This window comes from Ammospiza caudacuta, chromosome 22 (genome assembly GCF_027887145.1).
Source record: "Ammospiza caudacuta isolate bAmmCau1 chromosome 22, bAmmCau1.pri, whole genome shotgun sequence".
NCBI lineage: Eukaryota > Metazoa > Chordata > Aves > Passeriformes > Passerellidae > Ammospiza > Ammospiza caudacuta.
Genome location: NC_080614.1, coordinates 2,923,896 through 2,940,916, shown reverse-complemented (window position 1 = coordinate 2,940,916; position 17,021 = coordinate 2,923,896).

The window sequence follows — 17,021 nt, the reverse complement described above, 5'->3', positions numbered from 1 at the left end:
CTGGAGGGATGCTTCCAAGGCAGGGAGGTGTTCAGGCTGCCCTAGGCTGGAGGCCACAGTGCCTCCCTGTCCCTGTGCTCTGACAGCCACACACCTTGAGTGGAGGGACTCTCAGCCCATGGCAGGGGGCTGGAAGGAAGGAGGTGGTCTTTAAGGCTGCTTCCAATCCAAGCCATTCCAGGATTTGATGGTCCTGGTCTGATGAACACAGACCATCAGCAGGTCTGATTTTGGTGGCTCTCTGGCTTTGCTCCCAAGCAGAGGGCAGCAGTACCTGTATCCTCAATCCTGGGGTGGCCCACACGCTTCCAACATCCTCTGAACCACTTCCATCAGCTCAACAGCTCCCTTGCCTCCATGGACACATCCCAACCTCTCTGCTTCTGTTAGAAGCTCACCCTCCTCAGCCACCTCCACTGCCTCCCACCCAGACACACCACCTTCCCAGCTTGGACACACCACCTTCCCAGCTTGGACACATCACCTTCCCAGCTTGGACAGACACTTCCACTTGCAGTGGCATGAGCCACTCAGGATTCACTCCTCTCCAAGTCCTCTCCTGCATGCAGAGGTCAAACCCATGTCCTTGCTGCCAACTCAAAACCAAATCAATCAGCACCTCAGAGGCCTCTCCAGACGCTTTGTGTGGGGGCAATTGTGTGGCAGCCCAGCACTGACTCCCTGGCCTGGAGTTATTCTTCACCTGGACTTTTAATTTCAGAGCTGCAATGAGGGATATGAAGAATCCCAGCTTCTAATTAATTACTGACTTCCCTGTAATTGATGCAAGTCACTGCCAGTGTGTCTGGCTAATTGCACTGTGGGGAAGGTCACTCTGAACGCTATTTTTCCAAACACCCCAGTGGGTGGCCCAAAGTCCTGAAACAGCTCCACTCTGCAGATCCTGAGGGAAGTTTGCACTGGTGGCAGAAGATAGCTGTGATCATCTGGCCTGTGTATGCCACCAGAGAAGAGGGGAAGCACAGAAGCATCCTCTGGATATTGGGAAGGAATTCTTCCCTGTGAGGGTGGAGATACCCTGGCACAGGGTGCCCAGAGCAGCTGTGGCTGCCCCTGGATCCCTGGCAGTGCCCAAGGCCAGGTTAGATGGGGCTTGGAGCAGCCTGGGCCAGTGGAATGTGTCCCTGACATGGCACGGGGGGGCACTGGATGAGCTTAAGCTCCCTTCCAACCTCTCCATTCTGGGATTCTATGATTCCATGGTCTGATCTGGGGGACACAGAGGTCCCAGCATGAGGCCAAGCACAAGGTGATGCATGCAGGACCCTACAGCTGGGCTTCATGTGGCATTTCACATGGCAAAAAGACTGCATTTTTGTTTCCAGGTCAGATTTATCCTATAATGGGACATATTTGGTTGCATTAGCCTTCATGATGAGGATTCAGGCCCAGGCAGTGAGATCTCTAAGGCGCTCTAATCCTTCCGGTAATGTCTGATTTTTTTCAGTTTAATTTACTTGGAGAAGTCAAATGAAGCCTCTCATTTGCCACAATGATACAAGGAGATTACAGCTTGTGCCTCCCATTCTCAGTTCTGAGCTGGATGAAGCTCCCTAATTCCCTAAAAGCCCATATTATTGGGATGTGTGTTTGTTCTCAAGTGTCTCCTATGCTGCCCTGATGTAGGATCCCCTGGGTAGAACCATATCCTTGCACTTGGAGCTGGATGTGCCTTACCAGGGCTCAGGAGGGGATTTACTGAGCCTTTCAAATTGTCTCCCTCACTAATTAACAACCAGGTTTCAGGTTCAAAACATGCACTTAAATAAACTGCCAAAGTGCATTTCATTAATCTTAATTAATGATTTAAATACTCGGAAGCCTCTGCTCAGGCCCTGTGATTGATGGTGGCTCTGTCACCCTTCTTGTCACCCCTGCCTGTACAGTGGGGACAGGGACAAGGACCTGTCCCTTTGCCTGCTGCCTCACTGTCCAGGCTGGGCACCATTCTGGAAGGTTTTAAGTGCTTGATCAGAATGAACAAGTGACAATTGTTGCTCTACACAGGATAACGCCCCTGAATATAAACTCTGTGTTTTGGGTGTGCAGCCACTGCAGCAAAGCGTGCCAATAGCCAGGGCTGGTGGAAAACAGACTTTGCAAACCACTGGAGGGAAGAACTGGGCAAAGTGGGCAAGAGATTGCACTTCAGACCCCTGCAAAGATCCGTCCACATCCCTGCAGGGCTTGGACAGCTCAGGGGGCACAAAGAGTCTTCATTGCCATCACACCTGAGGTGGCACCAGGAGCATTTCCCAGTGCTGAGATGCTGAGGGAAGACTTTCCATCAGATGCACACATGGAACTGTGGAACTGTGCAGATGGTCATGGAAACATGAATTAAAGGGGAAGGACCCTCCTGCATTGCCAAAAAACTGCTGCTGAGTCTGAACGTGGAGGCTGCACCCTGGACTTGCTCTCTGCCTGCTGGAGGATCTCTGCCAAATCTCCCGGGGAATTAGGGTAGAGATAACTATCAATTTAGAGACCAGAGGATGTGATAAAGGCTTGTTTGCACATCCACAAAGGCGCAGGAAGAGACAATGGCAGGAGGGGGAGCTCAAACACTACCTTGGGGCTACCCTGATACTCCCCAAAAGAGAACCATCAGCCCACCAAGTGTCCCGAAGTCGTGGTGGGCACAGGGACACAGTGCCGGGTGGGGACCCACACTGAGGAACAACCACCTTGTCCATGGCCCCTTCCAGAGATGTCCCAGCAGAGCCATCTGTTCCAGTGTGGAGGTGTGAAATCATCACTGGAAGTAGCTCCCAGGGTCACCTTTTGGACCAAAGATGCTGCTGCCCTGGGGTGTGAGACCTCACGTGGGATGCGGGGGAAGAGCATTTTTTGTGGATAAACTGGGTGTCTGAGCCCAGCTGCTGGAGGGATCAGTGCTGCACATAAGTGTGTGTGTACTTCTATTCTCTCTGTCAGACCTACACCCTGCTCAGCCCCAGGAGCAGCAGGATGAGGCACGTTGGTGCTGTTGCTGCTCATGTGCTCTGAGTGGCCAGGCAGGTGTCCAGGTGTACACTTACACAGCTATAGAGGTGTACATGCAGTACAGGTGTGTGCTGTACACATCTTCAGCTTCACTACTGATAGCCCTGGGCACAGGCAGCTGCAGCAGCCTCACGTCCCTCAGCTGCTGGACCCAGCCTAATGTGCTCCCACTAACAAAAAATACCGAAGCCAACAATTTAGTGAATAAGAGCTTGGGAATCAGCGAAGGAACTACCTACACTTGTCACTGCTGTGTCCCTGCTGCAGACCCCAAAGTGCTGCATCTCTGGATGTACAGGCAGGGAGAGGAAAAATAATCTTTTTGGAGAGAAGACCAAGAAAGTGTGCCCATGCTGTTGTTCTTCCAGGAGATGAGCATCCTGCCGCTCCTCTGGGATGGCAGCAGCTCCGTGCGTGACACGCAAAGCCTCCCTCAGCATCCAGCTACCCTGAGCTCCCTCAGCACCCAGCTACCCTGAGCTCCCTCAGCATCCAGCTACCCTGAGCTCCCTGAGCATCCAGCTACCCTGAGCTCCCTGAGCATCCAGCTACCCTGAGCTCCCTGAGCATCCAGCTACCCTGAGCTCCCTGAGCATCCAGCTACCCTGAGCTCCCTCAGCATCCAGCTACCCTGAGCTCCCTGAGCATCCAGCTACCCTGAGCTCCCTGAGCATCCAGCTACCCTGAGCTCCCTGAGCATCCAGCTACCCTGAGCTCCCTCAGCATCCAGCTACCCTGAGCTCCCTGAGCATCCAGCTACCCTGAGCTCCCTGAGTATCCAGCTACCCTGAGCTCCCTGAGCATCCAGCTACCCTGAGCTCCCTCAGCTACCCTGAGCTCCCTGAGCATCCAGCTACCCTGAGCTCCCTCAGCTACCCTGAGCTCCCTCAGCATCCCAGCTACCCTGAGCTCCCTCAGCACCCAGCTACCCTGAGCTCCCTCAGCATCCAGCTACCCTGAGCTCCCTGAGCATCCAGCTACCCTGAGATCCCTGAGCATCCAGCTACCCTGAGCTCCCTCAGCATCCCAGCTAACCTGAGCTCCCTCAGCATCCAGCTACCCTGAGCTCCCTCAGCTACCCTGAGCTCCCTCAGCATCCAGCTAACCTGAGCTCCCTGAGCATCCCAGCTACCCTGAGCTCCCTCAGCACACAGCTACCCTGAGCTCCCTGAGCATCCAGCCACCCTGAGCTCCCTCAGCATCCAGCTACCCTGAGCTCCCTGAGCATCCAGCCACCCTGAGCTCCCTCAGCATCCCAGCTACCCTGAGCTCCCTCAGCACCCCAGCCACCCTGAGTTTTGGAGCTGAGGTGAGACAGAGCTGTCTGCACAACTGCAGTGCTGCCTGCTTGAGTTTTCACTGAGACCTTGCTCCTCAACAGCAAAATCCTTGTTCCCTCTCTGGCCGTTCCCTTCTCCCAGACAAGAATCAGGAAGGGATGCTCCCTTGCTTTCAGGAACTATGATAAAAACGTATTTTTTAAAGCTCCACTTCCCTGAGTGATGACATTAAGCATAATACTCCGTTTCTGCCTAAAATAGGTATATTTTTTTTTCATCTGGTGAAGAAAGAACCTCAAAAATATTATTAAAAGGCTACTGCCAGTTTAGACATTAAAAGCTGGGAGTGACAATCCAAAATCAATAATGGTTTTTAATTCAGACCTGATCTGAAGCTGGAATAGGTTTGGGGCAGAGCATATGGTTTACCAGCACCCCCAGGGTGATGCTGAAAAGCATTTCTAAATTTCTGGGAGACTTAGGGACACTAGACTGTGGATGTCATGTAGGGTGGCAGCATTTCCCAGGTGGCTCTGGGGTCCATATGTGTCCTGAGCAGCAGCTGTGACCTTCTGTCAGCCCTTTCATTTGGCAGGGTGGGTTTGGGGCCCCTTCCCTCGTGCTGTGCCTCAGGGCTGTGGCTCTGACAGTCTGATCCCCAGCCAGTTCCTCACCCTTTATTAAATATCACACTTTGCTTTAGATGCTGATTAATTTCTAATCAAATCTGTTTTCCAGTGGCCATCTCCAAGCCCCCAGGGCTGCACTGCTGAGGATGCTGTGTCTCTGGCACCTGTGAGGTGGCATTTCTGCTGTGCCCATGTGCCTCAGCCACATCTTCAGCAGAGCCATCAGACAGTCACAGAATGCCAGACTGGTTTGGGCTAAAGACAAACTTTAGGCTCATCCAGTGTCCCCCCTACCATGGCAGGGACACCTCCCACTGGCCCAGGATGCTCCAAGCCCTGCCCAACCTGACCTTGGGCACTGCCAGGGATCCAGGGGCAGCCACAGCTGCTCTGGGCACCCTGTGCCAGGGCCTGCCCACCCTCACAGGGAACAATTTCTTTCCAATATTTAATCTAAATTTATCCTCCTGCTGCTTTCTCATCCAGCTGTACAGGGTCTCTACAGGGTAGGACAGATGGGACCATGACTGTGACATCCACCCAAGGGAACGCTGGCCAGACCACAGGCTGCAGGGGAGCACTCTGAGGTGCCTGCCTTAACCAGACATCTTCCTTTTCATTACTGTTCATGACACATTTGCACTTCCCTGTGCTCTCAGGGGGCCCTGCTGTGTGCACTCCCCAGAACCCTGTGGGAAGGCCGCAGTCCTGAATGATCCTTCATGGGATGGTCCCATGAGGAACATGGGATCATCATGGATCAGACTGTTCAGTCTGGAGAAGTGAAGGGAGAGCTCAGAGCCCCTTCCTGTGCCTAAAGGAGCTCCAAGAGTGCTGGAGATGGACGGGGGACAAGGGATGGAGTGACAGGACCAGGGAGAATGGCTTCCCACTGCCAGAGGGCAGGGACAGATGGGATATTGGGAAGGGATTCCTGGCTGTGAGGGTGTGGCTGCCCCTGGATCCCTGGCAGTGCCCAAGGCCAGGTTGGATGGGGCTGGGAGCAGCCTGGGATGGTGGAAAATGTCCCTGCCATGGCAGGGGGCGGGGGGGGGGGCACTGAATGAGCTTAAGCCCAAACCAGTCTTGCATTCTGTGATCCCTGCAAAATGCTAACAGTGTCCTGGAACCAGGCAGTGGGAGGACGAGCAGTTGATGCCTGATTGTGCTCAGGGGGTGTATTTGGATCAGATTGAGGACAGATAAATCATCTGCATTCAAAATGCTTTCCTTGTGCATAGCTGGCTCACATGACAGATCTGGGAGTCAGGGAGCCAGGGGAGGAGGTTTATCATACCTGAGATTAGAGAAGTGTCTGACAAGTGCTCACTCTGTCAGCCAGGAGTAAAGGACCCCTGTGTGAGTGAGCAGCCGCACTGGGGAAGGCACTGCTGGGACTTGCTTTCCTTGCAGACCCAGGACTTGGCAGCACTGATAGACCAGAGGCCAGGGAGGAGCTGGGGGATGAGGGTGGTGCCTGTGACACCTGCACACAGCTCCCAGCCTGTGTCCCCTCTGTGCTCAGGCACCTGTCTGCACCCCTTTTCTGCCTCTCCCAAACGTCCTCACCTGCTGCTTGCACCCGTCCCTGCCTCCCTTCCCTCCCAGTAACTCCTGTGACAGATGCAGACAGCACCAGCCAGAGAGCAGAGCCAGCTCCAGCTGGGTGGAGGAGCTGGAAATAGCCTTTTGTTAACCATTTTTAGCAGTTCATTTGGAGATGCATTATTTTGCCAGCAGAAACTTCAGCGTGCTGTTTATCCCTCTTAGGGGAAGGCTGTTATTAGTGCAAAATGAATCAGCATGTATGCAGCTCCTCAGCAGCTCTGAGCTGGGAGTGCAGCAGGAGGGATGCAGCAAGCACAGAGAGAGCCTTCAAAGTGCCATTATTAATTCATGCTCACATTCATTGGAAGAACACATTCAATTGTGGCAAATTCAGCTGCTCTAGCCACTTGGTGCAAGGGGCTGGTGGGAGGGAGCTTTGTGAGTGCAGGTCCAGGCTTGGCCTGCAAAGCCTGAGTGGAATGGTGCTGGTTTGACCAGGACCCTGGCAGGGATGGTGCCCTTCACATCCCACAGCTTGCAGTTAGTGGGCACAGAGGTGGAGTCATTGTGACCCTGTGGGCAGGGATGGCTCATGGACATGGATATTCACAGCACATCTCAGATCATCTCCTCCAGCATTCACAGCCTCCTTCAGCTCTCATTTCAGAGATTGCACCACATAAAAGAAGGGTTATCTAACACCCCAGTGCCCCCCAGTCTGGTGCCCATCCTGTGGAGGCTGCATGGAGGTCCTCACTCCATAGCAGGGCATCCTGGTAGCACAGATGGGTCCTGGTCCTGTGCTGAGCCCAGTCCCTTGTGCCCTGACTGAGGGACTAGTGCAGGGCACAGCAGGAAGGCTGCACATACGTGATGGGAACAGGAGGTGTGGGAGGAGCTGTGGCACCCAGACACACAAACACTCCATAAATGCAGGTACAGCACGGACAGGCACCCACTCCCAAGCACAGATACACCACTTACTGTTCTCTGCATTTGTCACCCAGGATTGTTACTCAAAATGGAGAGAGGTTTTGTATTTTTAACAAAAATGTGCCCAGGGGAATAGGTCCATGACACTGCAAATGTTTGGTGCGGGTATTTTGGCAGCTGATCTACAGATTGTGTTCCTGCCTGATGTCTGACTTCTCTGCCAGCAAGTCTTGATGGAAAAACTTTGGAGAGAAAATTTAATGGCAGCCCAGGGATGCAGGATTCCCGACACTGGAATTTTGGATAATAGCAGCAGGGTGTCCATGCCCACCCCCTCCAGGCCGGCCTTGGAGGGCACCTCCCATGTGCTCCATGCTTTGCCCTTTTTGCCTGGGTATCACCCCAGCAGCACTGGGGATGATCCAGCCTAGTCCCTCATTGCCAGCAGCAGCACCAGCACTGCACAAGAAAAGTGCTGGTGACAGAAAAGGGAGGAGTATCTGGAAGATTTTCCCAAGTGGTGGTGCCCAGCAGGAGCAGGGTGGGTTAAGTGACACCAGAGCTGTCAGAGGGAAGGGACAGCACATCCCAGCCAAGCCCAGAGTGATGTAGCTGAGGCAGGGAGGAGAAGGAGGAGGGAGTGGGAGACATCCTGCATTCCACTGGGGTTTAAACCTGCAGCCCCATAGACACAGGGCTTTGGGAACATGCATGGGCCACATGAGAGGGGTCTCAGAGAGGAGGGGAGTTGGTCAGAAAGGCTCAGACCTGTGGCAGCTGCAGCACTGGGCACACAGAGATGCTCTGGACTCAGCAGAGCTGGGCTGTAAGGATGACAAACCCTTCCCACAGGATGACTGGAGTATTTGCTTTGTTTTCCTGGCCTTTGCTGAGGTACTAATGAAGTGCTTGGAGGCACAGCAGCAGTGAGGGCGGTGGCTGTTGGAGGGGGCTGGTGCTGCATGCTCAGTGCTGGGATCTATTATCTACAGCAGAGAGCCAGAGCTGCACTCAGCTGCACAAACAGGCATTTAACAGGGCCAGAGGCAAGGGCACAGCTGTCACACAGGCTGTGTCCTGGAGAGCAGGGCCTGTGGCAGGGGACAGCACACCTCACAGAGGTGCTGTTGGTGTGGCCACCAGGGCAATGAGGTGCTGGTGTGAGTAAGAGGTGCCATAGAGGGGAATGACCTCCCTGTCCACGTGTCTGACTGAGCCCCAGAAAGATTTGATGTGGCTGATGGATTTCTCAGTGTCCAGCAGAGGATGTTTCTGGTGCTGTGCTGGGTGCTGCAGGCAGATGGGCTGGTGAAGGTCAGGCATGAGTGACCCTCCAGAGCCGGGCAGATGCCAGGGATTGCCTGAGGTGTCACTCAGACAGCAGCTCCACAGAGGTGTGATGTGAGAGCCGCTGCCCAGCTGTCCCATCACTACATCCACAGCACAACCAGAGCAAAGCAAGTACTCATTCATAGAATGATATCAAAACGTGGTCAGGAAGAGGCTCAAGGACCTGAAACTAAAATGTACCCAGGGGAACAAAACATACCATGTAAATATAGATACTCTTATCTTCAGACCTGTTTGCTCTATAAACCTCTGTGTGCTACTCACCCACTGCCACAGGTGATGTGAACTCCTTCTTCTGATCCCACTACTCCTCCACATGCTGCCACCATAACAGTTCAGGGGGTTCTGGGGTCTCCAGTAAAAGGAGGATATGGACCTGTTGGAGAAAGAGAAAGGCCCAGAGAAAGGCCACAAAGATGTTCAGGGGGCTGGAGCCCCTCTGCTGTGGAGCCAGGCTGGGAGAGCTGGGGGTGTTCACCTGGACAAGAGAAGGCTCCAAGGAAACCTCAGAGACCCTTCCAGGGCCTAAAGGGGCTCCAGGAGAGCTGGAGAGGGACTGGGGACAAGGACCTGGAATGCCAGGACAAGGGGAAATGGCTTCCCACAGCCAGAGGGCAGGGCTGGATGGGATATTGGGAAGGAATTCCTGGCTGTGAGGGTGGGCAGGCCCTGGCACAGGGTGCCCAGAGCAGCTGTGGCTGCCCCTGGATCCCTGGCAGTGCCCAAGGCCAGGCTGGATGGGGCTGGGAGCAGCCTGGGCTATGGAAGGTGTCCCTGGCCAAGGCAGGGGGTGGAATGGGATAAGCTGTAAGATCCCTTCCTGTCTGGGATTCTACAATTCCTGCTCCAGGTCAGAGCAGGGAGAGGACAGGATGGGTGAGAGGAGATCACAGAGGCAGGAGTGAGGGCAGGGAGTGAGGGCAGGGGACAGCATCTCTTGATCCCCGTGGCTGGAAGGATGGAGGGATGCAGGCCATGCAGGGAAACCCTTCCTCACCCTTTATCTTCCCTGTGCAGCTGGAGGCCATGTGCTGTGCTGGGTGCAGGAAAACCATTGATCTGGCTGTTTGGGCCTGGAGCCAGCACTTAGGATCAGGATGTCACCTCCAGGGAGGTGTGGGTGACACTGATCAGTGACTGGGAAGCTCTGGCTTGGCCTGAGTGCTGCCTTCAGGCACCTGGAGCTGCAAGCATCTGTCCATACAGAGATGCTTTGCTGTGGTGGATCCCTCCTCTGCCTGCATCCCTTCCCTTCTGTGACTCCACGTGCAGGTCTCTCCTCTCTGTCCCATTTCTTGCTGCCTGAGCTGAGCAGAGCTCCAGGTCTCTCTGCACAGGGATACAGCTCAGCTCTGCTGCTGCACAAGCTTTCATGGCAAGCTAATTCTGGAGTCACTAATTTAATGATGATTAATGACAGGTACACCACCTTTTCCTTCCTACTTTTATCGATTGGGGAAAAAAAACTGGAGCAGAGCGGATATTAATTAATTCTCTCAAGTGGAGGGGAAAGTAATCAGACTGAAATCAGATTGAATTTAGGACTTGTGGGTGAGCAGGAGCATGTGCAGAGTGATGAAAATGAGAGATGCCCCAGTCTGGCTGGGCTGGGAGGGACAAGGCTGCTGAGCAGATTCCCCTGGAAAGGGCTGGCAAAGGTGGATGTAAGGGACAGGTACCCAGGCTGGGCCTGCCCACCTGGGGCACACAGCCAGGCCCACACTGGGAAGGAGTGGAGATGATGGGAATTTGGTGCAAAGCCTGGCATGGATTTGGCCTGGGTGGCCTTATCTCTGCCCTGCCTCCACTTTGGCTGTCTTTCCTACAGGCTGCATCACAGCATCACATTACACCTCCCTGCAGTGTCCCAGGCCAGGCTGGAGAGCCCTGGAGCAGCCTGGGACAGTGGAAGGTGTCCCTGCCATGACAGAGGTGGAACAGGATGAGCTTTAAAGTCCTTCCCACCCCAAACTAGTCTGGGATTTTGTGATTGTATGAGCATCCAAACCGGCTGAGCTGCCACACAAAGCCACATTTTGCAAACCTCTGCGACAGTAGATTTTTTGCTTCACCTGGGAATGCCAGAGCAGGGCTTATCAAGGCTGGGGAGTCAACCTGCCAAGCATCTAACTGTTTTAAAACCACATATCCTCCAAGAACATCCATTTCACCTTGAGAAAACACCTCCTCCCATCCTTCCCTGAAATCAGTTCAGTAGCAGGTCAGGGCTGAGCCTCACAGCTCACTGAGGCTCAGGGCTCCAGCAATCTCCCAAGTATTTAAGCATGACTAATTGGCTTGTGCCTACCATACAAGGGATTTGAAGCCTGTATCCTATTCAAGCACTGGTCAGACCCACAACTGCCTGATTTCTAATAGCATGCACACTCAGCCATCAGACAGGAGACATTCCAGAGTGCCCTTTCCCTTTGCAGTCCAGTGCAGTGTCACCTCACATTAGGAGTGGGACCATGAATCCTAAACCTGTGACCCCAGTGGAGCAGTCAGTGATGCCGTGTCAAAATCTTTTGACATTATGCTTCAAAAAAGAATCTTAAAGAAAATGAACCAAATTAAATAAATGCAATTAAACAGACATTTTTCATCAGAAGAGGGGTTACTGACTGGGTCCAATCCAGGATGTGAGCAACCTTGTGTTCATAAAGGACAAGAGAGAGTTTTCTGCTGAAATCTCCAGTTTGGGCAAGGCTTTATGGGTCAGGTTGAGTTGGACTGAGCCAGCAGTGAGGGCTGTCCTCCAGCTCTACAGGGGAGTGCAAGGCAAACACAGTCTTTGGAATGGCTGGAAAGAGAAACAAGAGCAAACCAGCAATCTAATTACTGCTCCTGCACCAGCAGTAGAGACTCGTTTAAAAGAATCATGGAATATCCTGAGCTGGAATAGCTCACAAGGGTCATCCAGTCCCACTCCTGGCCCTGCACAGACACCCCAACAATCCCATCCTGTGCCTGAGAGCAGTGTCCAAACACTCCTGGAGCTCTGGCAGCCTTGGGGCTGTGCCCATTCCCTGGGGAGCCTGGGCAGTGCCTGCACCCTCTGGGGGAAGAACCTTGCCCTGATTTCCAACCTAAACCTGACACAGCTCCAGCCATTCCCTGGGTCATTTCACTGGCTACCAGAGCAGAGAGTGAAGCTGCCCTTCCACTTCCCCCTGGGAGGAAGCTGCAGACCCCAATGAGGTCTGACCTCAGCCTCCTCCAGGATGAAGAAGTCAAGTGACCTCAACAATTTAAGCACACTGCCTTTAATGCCCTGGAGACAAGACGTGGGAGTTTGCTGCCCTCAAGGGCAGGACATTGTGGAGACAGCAGCGTGGAGGGAGCACTTCCAGCAGGCAGCAGACAGGCTTGGAGATGAGGAGAGGCACAGCTTTTTATAGCATGGTACTACAGAAAATGGGTCCAAACCCTTATGTCCCATCACATGTGCCACCACCTCCAGAGACCTGTGTGATAATGAACAAATAATTTTCTCCTGTGATTTGTGGAAAGAGCAGAGTGAACTCAGCCTCTGAGCCAGGTGCTGCTCTGCAATCCCCAGGCCAGCCCTGGGGATGCTCACTGCTGTGTGCCACGGGGACAGTGAGTCACAGAGGACTGTCACAGCAGCCCTGCCCTGCCAATGGCCACATAGCAGTAGGAACTGCCTTTGAGTTATGGGCTCTCTGAGAACCCCTCACCAAGGTTCTGAGTGACCCAGCTCAGTGACCTCAGCTGCAGAGGTTCAAAGGGTCTCTCAGGGGATGTGGGCTGGCATTTCTGAGCTGGACTTGGGCCAGGCTGTGCAGGAGAATCACAGAATCATTCAGGCTGGAAAAGACCTCTGAGGTCATTGAGTCCAGATACCAAGAAGGGAGCATAGGGCAAGGTGGGAGAGAAGGAAGGGAGGACCATCCCTGATCCCTGACTGACAGCCCAGCCTCCTGCCAAGGGAAGGAGGTCAGTGGAATGATGGCACTAAGGGGCACAAGCAGGACCCCCTCTGGCTCCTCCTGCAGCCCTGCCCAGCTCTGAGTAGCCTGGTCTGGTGGAAGGTGTCCCTGTGCCAAGGTGGGTTGGAATGAGATGATATTTAAGGTCCCTTTCCAATGCAAACCATTCTGGAATTCCATGATTCTGTAAGTCCAGAAGGGGTATGTGTTGGGGTTGACTCAAGATGAAGATGAATGAGAAATAAGGCCATGGCAAAACCCCTTAGACCTATTGAAAATCATAGAAGTCTGTCCCAGCATTCCCCACTTGTTTTAGGCAAATTTGTACCAGAAAGTTCTCTGTTCTCTCCCAGCTGATTTACTCGCAGTAACCTTGATGCCCTTGACTGGTTCTTGTACCCCTGCAATGTTTTCCAAATCCTTTCCTATTGGGCCTTACCCTCAGACCCCACCGTAACACCGCCCCTCTCCCTAACCTGTGTGTACCCCTGCGAGAGCCTGGACCCCCAGCTGCAGCTGGCTTCTCTACTGGGCCTCCACGTGGTTTGTTCACTTCCCACTTTGTTATTTTCCAGTTATTCAAGTGTTTAGTTCCCAGCCACTGGACTGGATACTTGTCTCTCTCTCCAAAGTCACCCTATCAGACTCCCACCATAGCTGCCACAGGTCCAAAGCTGTCTGGACCTAGGATTGTGTGATAGATGGATAATGAGATTATTGTCTCTCGCAATTAAAATATAACTATTGTGTTAATATTAAAAAAAAGCTTTAGTGATGTATAGTTATGTTACTATAGTCTAGATGTCCTCTGTTCTCCCCATAGTTCCCTTTCCCCCCCATATTGTTGCCATCAGACAGCCAGGGTTGCCTAGGAGGTACAAAGAAGGCTGCACATGTGTCCCTTGCATAAGGCAGGTGGGAATGGAAAAGCTTGGGGGTGCTTAGGGGGTGAGGCATGGCAGCACCTGACCTCCAATCCAGTTACAAGAAAGCAGGTTCCACTGATAAATGGCAAAGAGCTGCCTGACAGACTTTGGGAGGGGCCAGGGCTGGCCGATGCAACCCCCCCGCCCAGGGGTATAAAAGACTGAGCATCCAGCTAGAAGATGAACTGGCCACGTGGTATGCACGAGGGCAGCTCCCAGCCCTGTGAATTTTTCCTTATGTAGTCCTTTGTTGTATTTTTGTCAAGGTTTTCATAAACCTTTTTAAATTTTCAAAGTCAACAGTTGTTTCTCACAACCGGGACGCAACAGGGATGTGTCCTGAGGCTCTGGAAGCACCAGGAGCACATCTCTACCCTGCCCTGAGCAGTGACACTCTAGGAGGGGCCTGTCCCCCCAGCTGTCTGTGCTGCCTCCTCTGCCCGCAGCATCCCTCCCTTCCAGCACGGAGGCTGTGCCCGCAGGCAGGGCTGCATTCCTGCATCCTCGGGACAGGGGCTGTGCCCGCAGGCAGGGCTGCCTTCACAGAGCCTCGGGACAGGGACTGTGCCCGCAGGGCTCCTTCACAGAGCCTTGGGACAGAGGTTGTGCCCGCAGGCAGGGCTCCTTCACAGAGCCTCGGGACAGGGGCTGTGCCTGCAGGGATGGCTCCTTCACAGAGCCTCGGGACAGGGGCTGTGCCCGCAGGCAGGGCTCCTTCACAGAGCCTCGGGACAGGGGCTGTGCCTGCAGGGATGGCTCCTTCACAGAGCCTCGGGACAGATGCTGTGCCCGCAGGGATGGCTCCTTCACAGAGCCTCGGGACAGAGGTTGTGCCTGCAGGGATGGCTCCTTCTGAAGTAAAGGGCAAGGAGATCTGCTCCTTTTTTACAGCCTTTATGAAATCAGCTCTGGGTGGGGGCCCGAGGAGTCGCGCACACCGCCGCTGCTCCCTTGGGTGATACGCAGGAGAAAGCAGACAGCTTTGCCATGTAGAAGAGCTGGTGCTTCCATCCTCGCGAGCGTGCCTAGGAATACTCCTTTGAGAGTTGTGGTCTGAAGTCCTCACCCTGGACCTGTTCTCTTGGGTTACAGTGACCACCTGGAATTACGCTGATGGAACAAGAAAACTGTTCCCAAGTGAGACATGTCACTCAGTCTCTTACACTGCAGGTTGGCTCATCTTTTAGGGTGTTATTCCTTCGAATAGAACTGGATGTCTCTCAATTTACATATACACCAGTGACATTGCTCTCTCTCCTTCATAGCTCAGGCCATCTTGGAAAGCAGCTGAGGCAATACTCGACTGAAAAAAATGGTACAGGCAAGGGAAGGGACTGCTGGGTGATTAACAATATTGGTAATCAACAGAACCAACACACTCAACTTGGTGATCAACATCCAGTGTTGCAGTGTGATTTCATGGTTCACCCCAGAACTCTGGGTTTCTCCCCTGAAGATTCCTTCCCAGGTGTGTCAATCATCCTTCCTTTCCCCACTTTGATCCCTGCTGAGCACTGTCCATCAATACTGGAATTCCAGAAGGGCATTGAGTGATTAGGCAGATTCAAAGTATGCCCTCTACCCCTGGGGAGCTTTGGGCCATCCAGGTGTCCCTTGTCCCTTAAAACCTCCCCACCTGTACCTGGTTGGTGGCTCCCTACCCCTTCCCTCCTCCCCTCCTCTGGGTAAAAGAGCGAGCAAGCATACAGTGTGGGAGTTCTATTGGAGCAGTTGCTGGATTCAGAGGCCTGTGGGCCAGAACAAAAGCTCTGGATTGAAGCCCTCCATCAGAAATGACTCCTTTCCTTCACCATTGCCTTAAAGCTTCTCCGCCAGAGGTAAACCTGAGGAGCAGCCCCTCCACAAGAGGAAGCTCTATCCCGCACCACCAGAGCCCAGCATGCCTGGACTTGTCTCCACACACCCAGCTGCAACATCCAGGTGGCCAAAGGCGTCTCTGGGGTGAAACACCACAGTAGCCACTATTTGGTTCAGCTGCAGGGGCCAGACAAGCCAGGGCACGTCCCATGCACAATACTGGTACTACCAATAATCCAACAGCCAACAAACATGGTCAGTTGTTCATAACAATTCCATGGAGTCTCAGCACAAGAGGCTGTGCCTGCAGACCAGGCTTCTTCCTTGGAGCCTCGGCACAGGAGCAGCTGTGCCTTGTCCCTGTACCTTGTCCCCGTGCCTTGTCCCCATGCCTTGTCCCTGTACCTTGTCCCTGCAGCCTGTCCAGGAGCAGCCATGCCTTGTCCCCATGCCATGTCCCCGTGCCTTGTCCCCACAGCCTGTCCAGCTGCTCCCCTCGGAGCTCAGCTCCCTGGGACCCGGCCTGGAGCCAGGGCCCTGCACAGGGCAGGGTGAGTTTGTAATTTATTATTGATTGTCAGGAGTAGGGAGTGCTCTGCAGGACACGGAGGACACGGGGAGACAGGCTGCCTCTGCCTGTGCTTCTGTAGCAGCGCTGCTGTGTGATAAAACTTTAATAAATTGAAAGACACAGTTTCCATTCCATTGGTAATTAACTTCTGCTGCTGTGTTCCCTCCTAATTGTCTCTATTACTCCAGATAAAACTGAGATCAATAGAAACCAAAGTCTGGAGGCTGGGAATGTTGCAATTAATTAATTATCTCTCTCTTGCATGCATCCTCCATCTGCTGGTAATCAAACGAGACAGGCTGGTCCTCGTGCCGATTCTGGGCCCTCCATGACTGCTGGAGTCCCGTGGGGACTTGGCAATGGGCTGAGCAGTGTGTCCTGGAGCAGAAAAGGGCAGAGGGACAGCTCTCACTGTGCCATGGCATTCCTCCTGGGTGTTTGGCCTCTCCAGGATGGGTTCCATGAGAGACCACTCCACTTCTCCCAGGGTGGGGCTGCTTGTCATTCCCTCAGGCTCTGCAGTTTGTGCTGGGGCACAAACACCTTGAAGCACCTGGAAGGCAATGGTGTGACACATCTGTTAAGGCCTGTGACTGTGAACAAAGCTGAGATGAGCCAGAGTGTTTCTCACATGGTCTCTGAGAGCCTCCAGCAGTCTTTGGCATGCTCCATGACACAGACTGAACCACCTGTCCCCAGAGCCAGCTCATCTCTGGATCCTCTTTATAGGCTGGAGCATTTCTCACACTCTTCCTATTTCTGCTGTCTGGGGAAAGTGGTGCTTTTCTGGGATGCTGTCAGCTCTCCTAGCAAAAGCTCTGTCTGCTGGAGTGTGTCCAGAGATGGGAACAGAGCTGGGGAAGGGTCTGGAGCACCAGGAGCCGTTGAGAGAGTTGAGGGAGCTCAGCCTGGAGCAAAGGAGGCTCAGGAGGGACCTTTGTGGCTCTGCACAACCCTGACAGGAGGGAACAGCCAGGGGGTTGGGC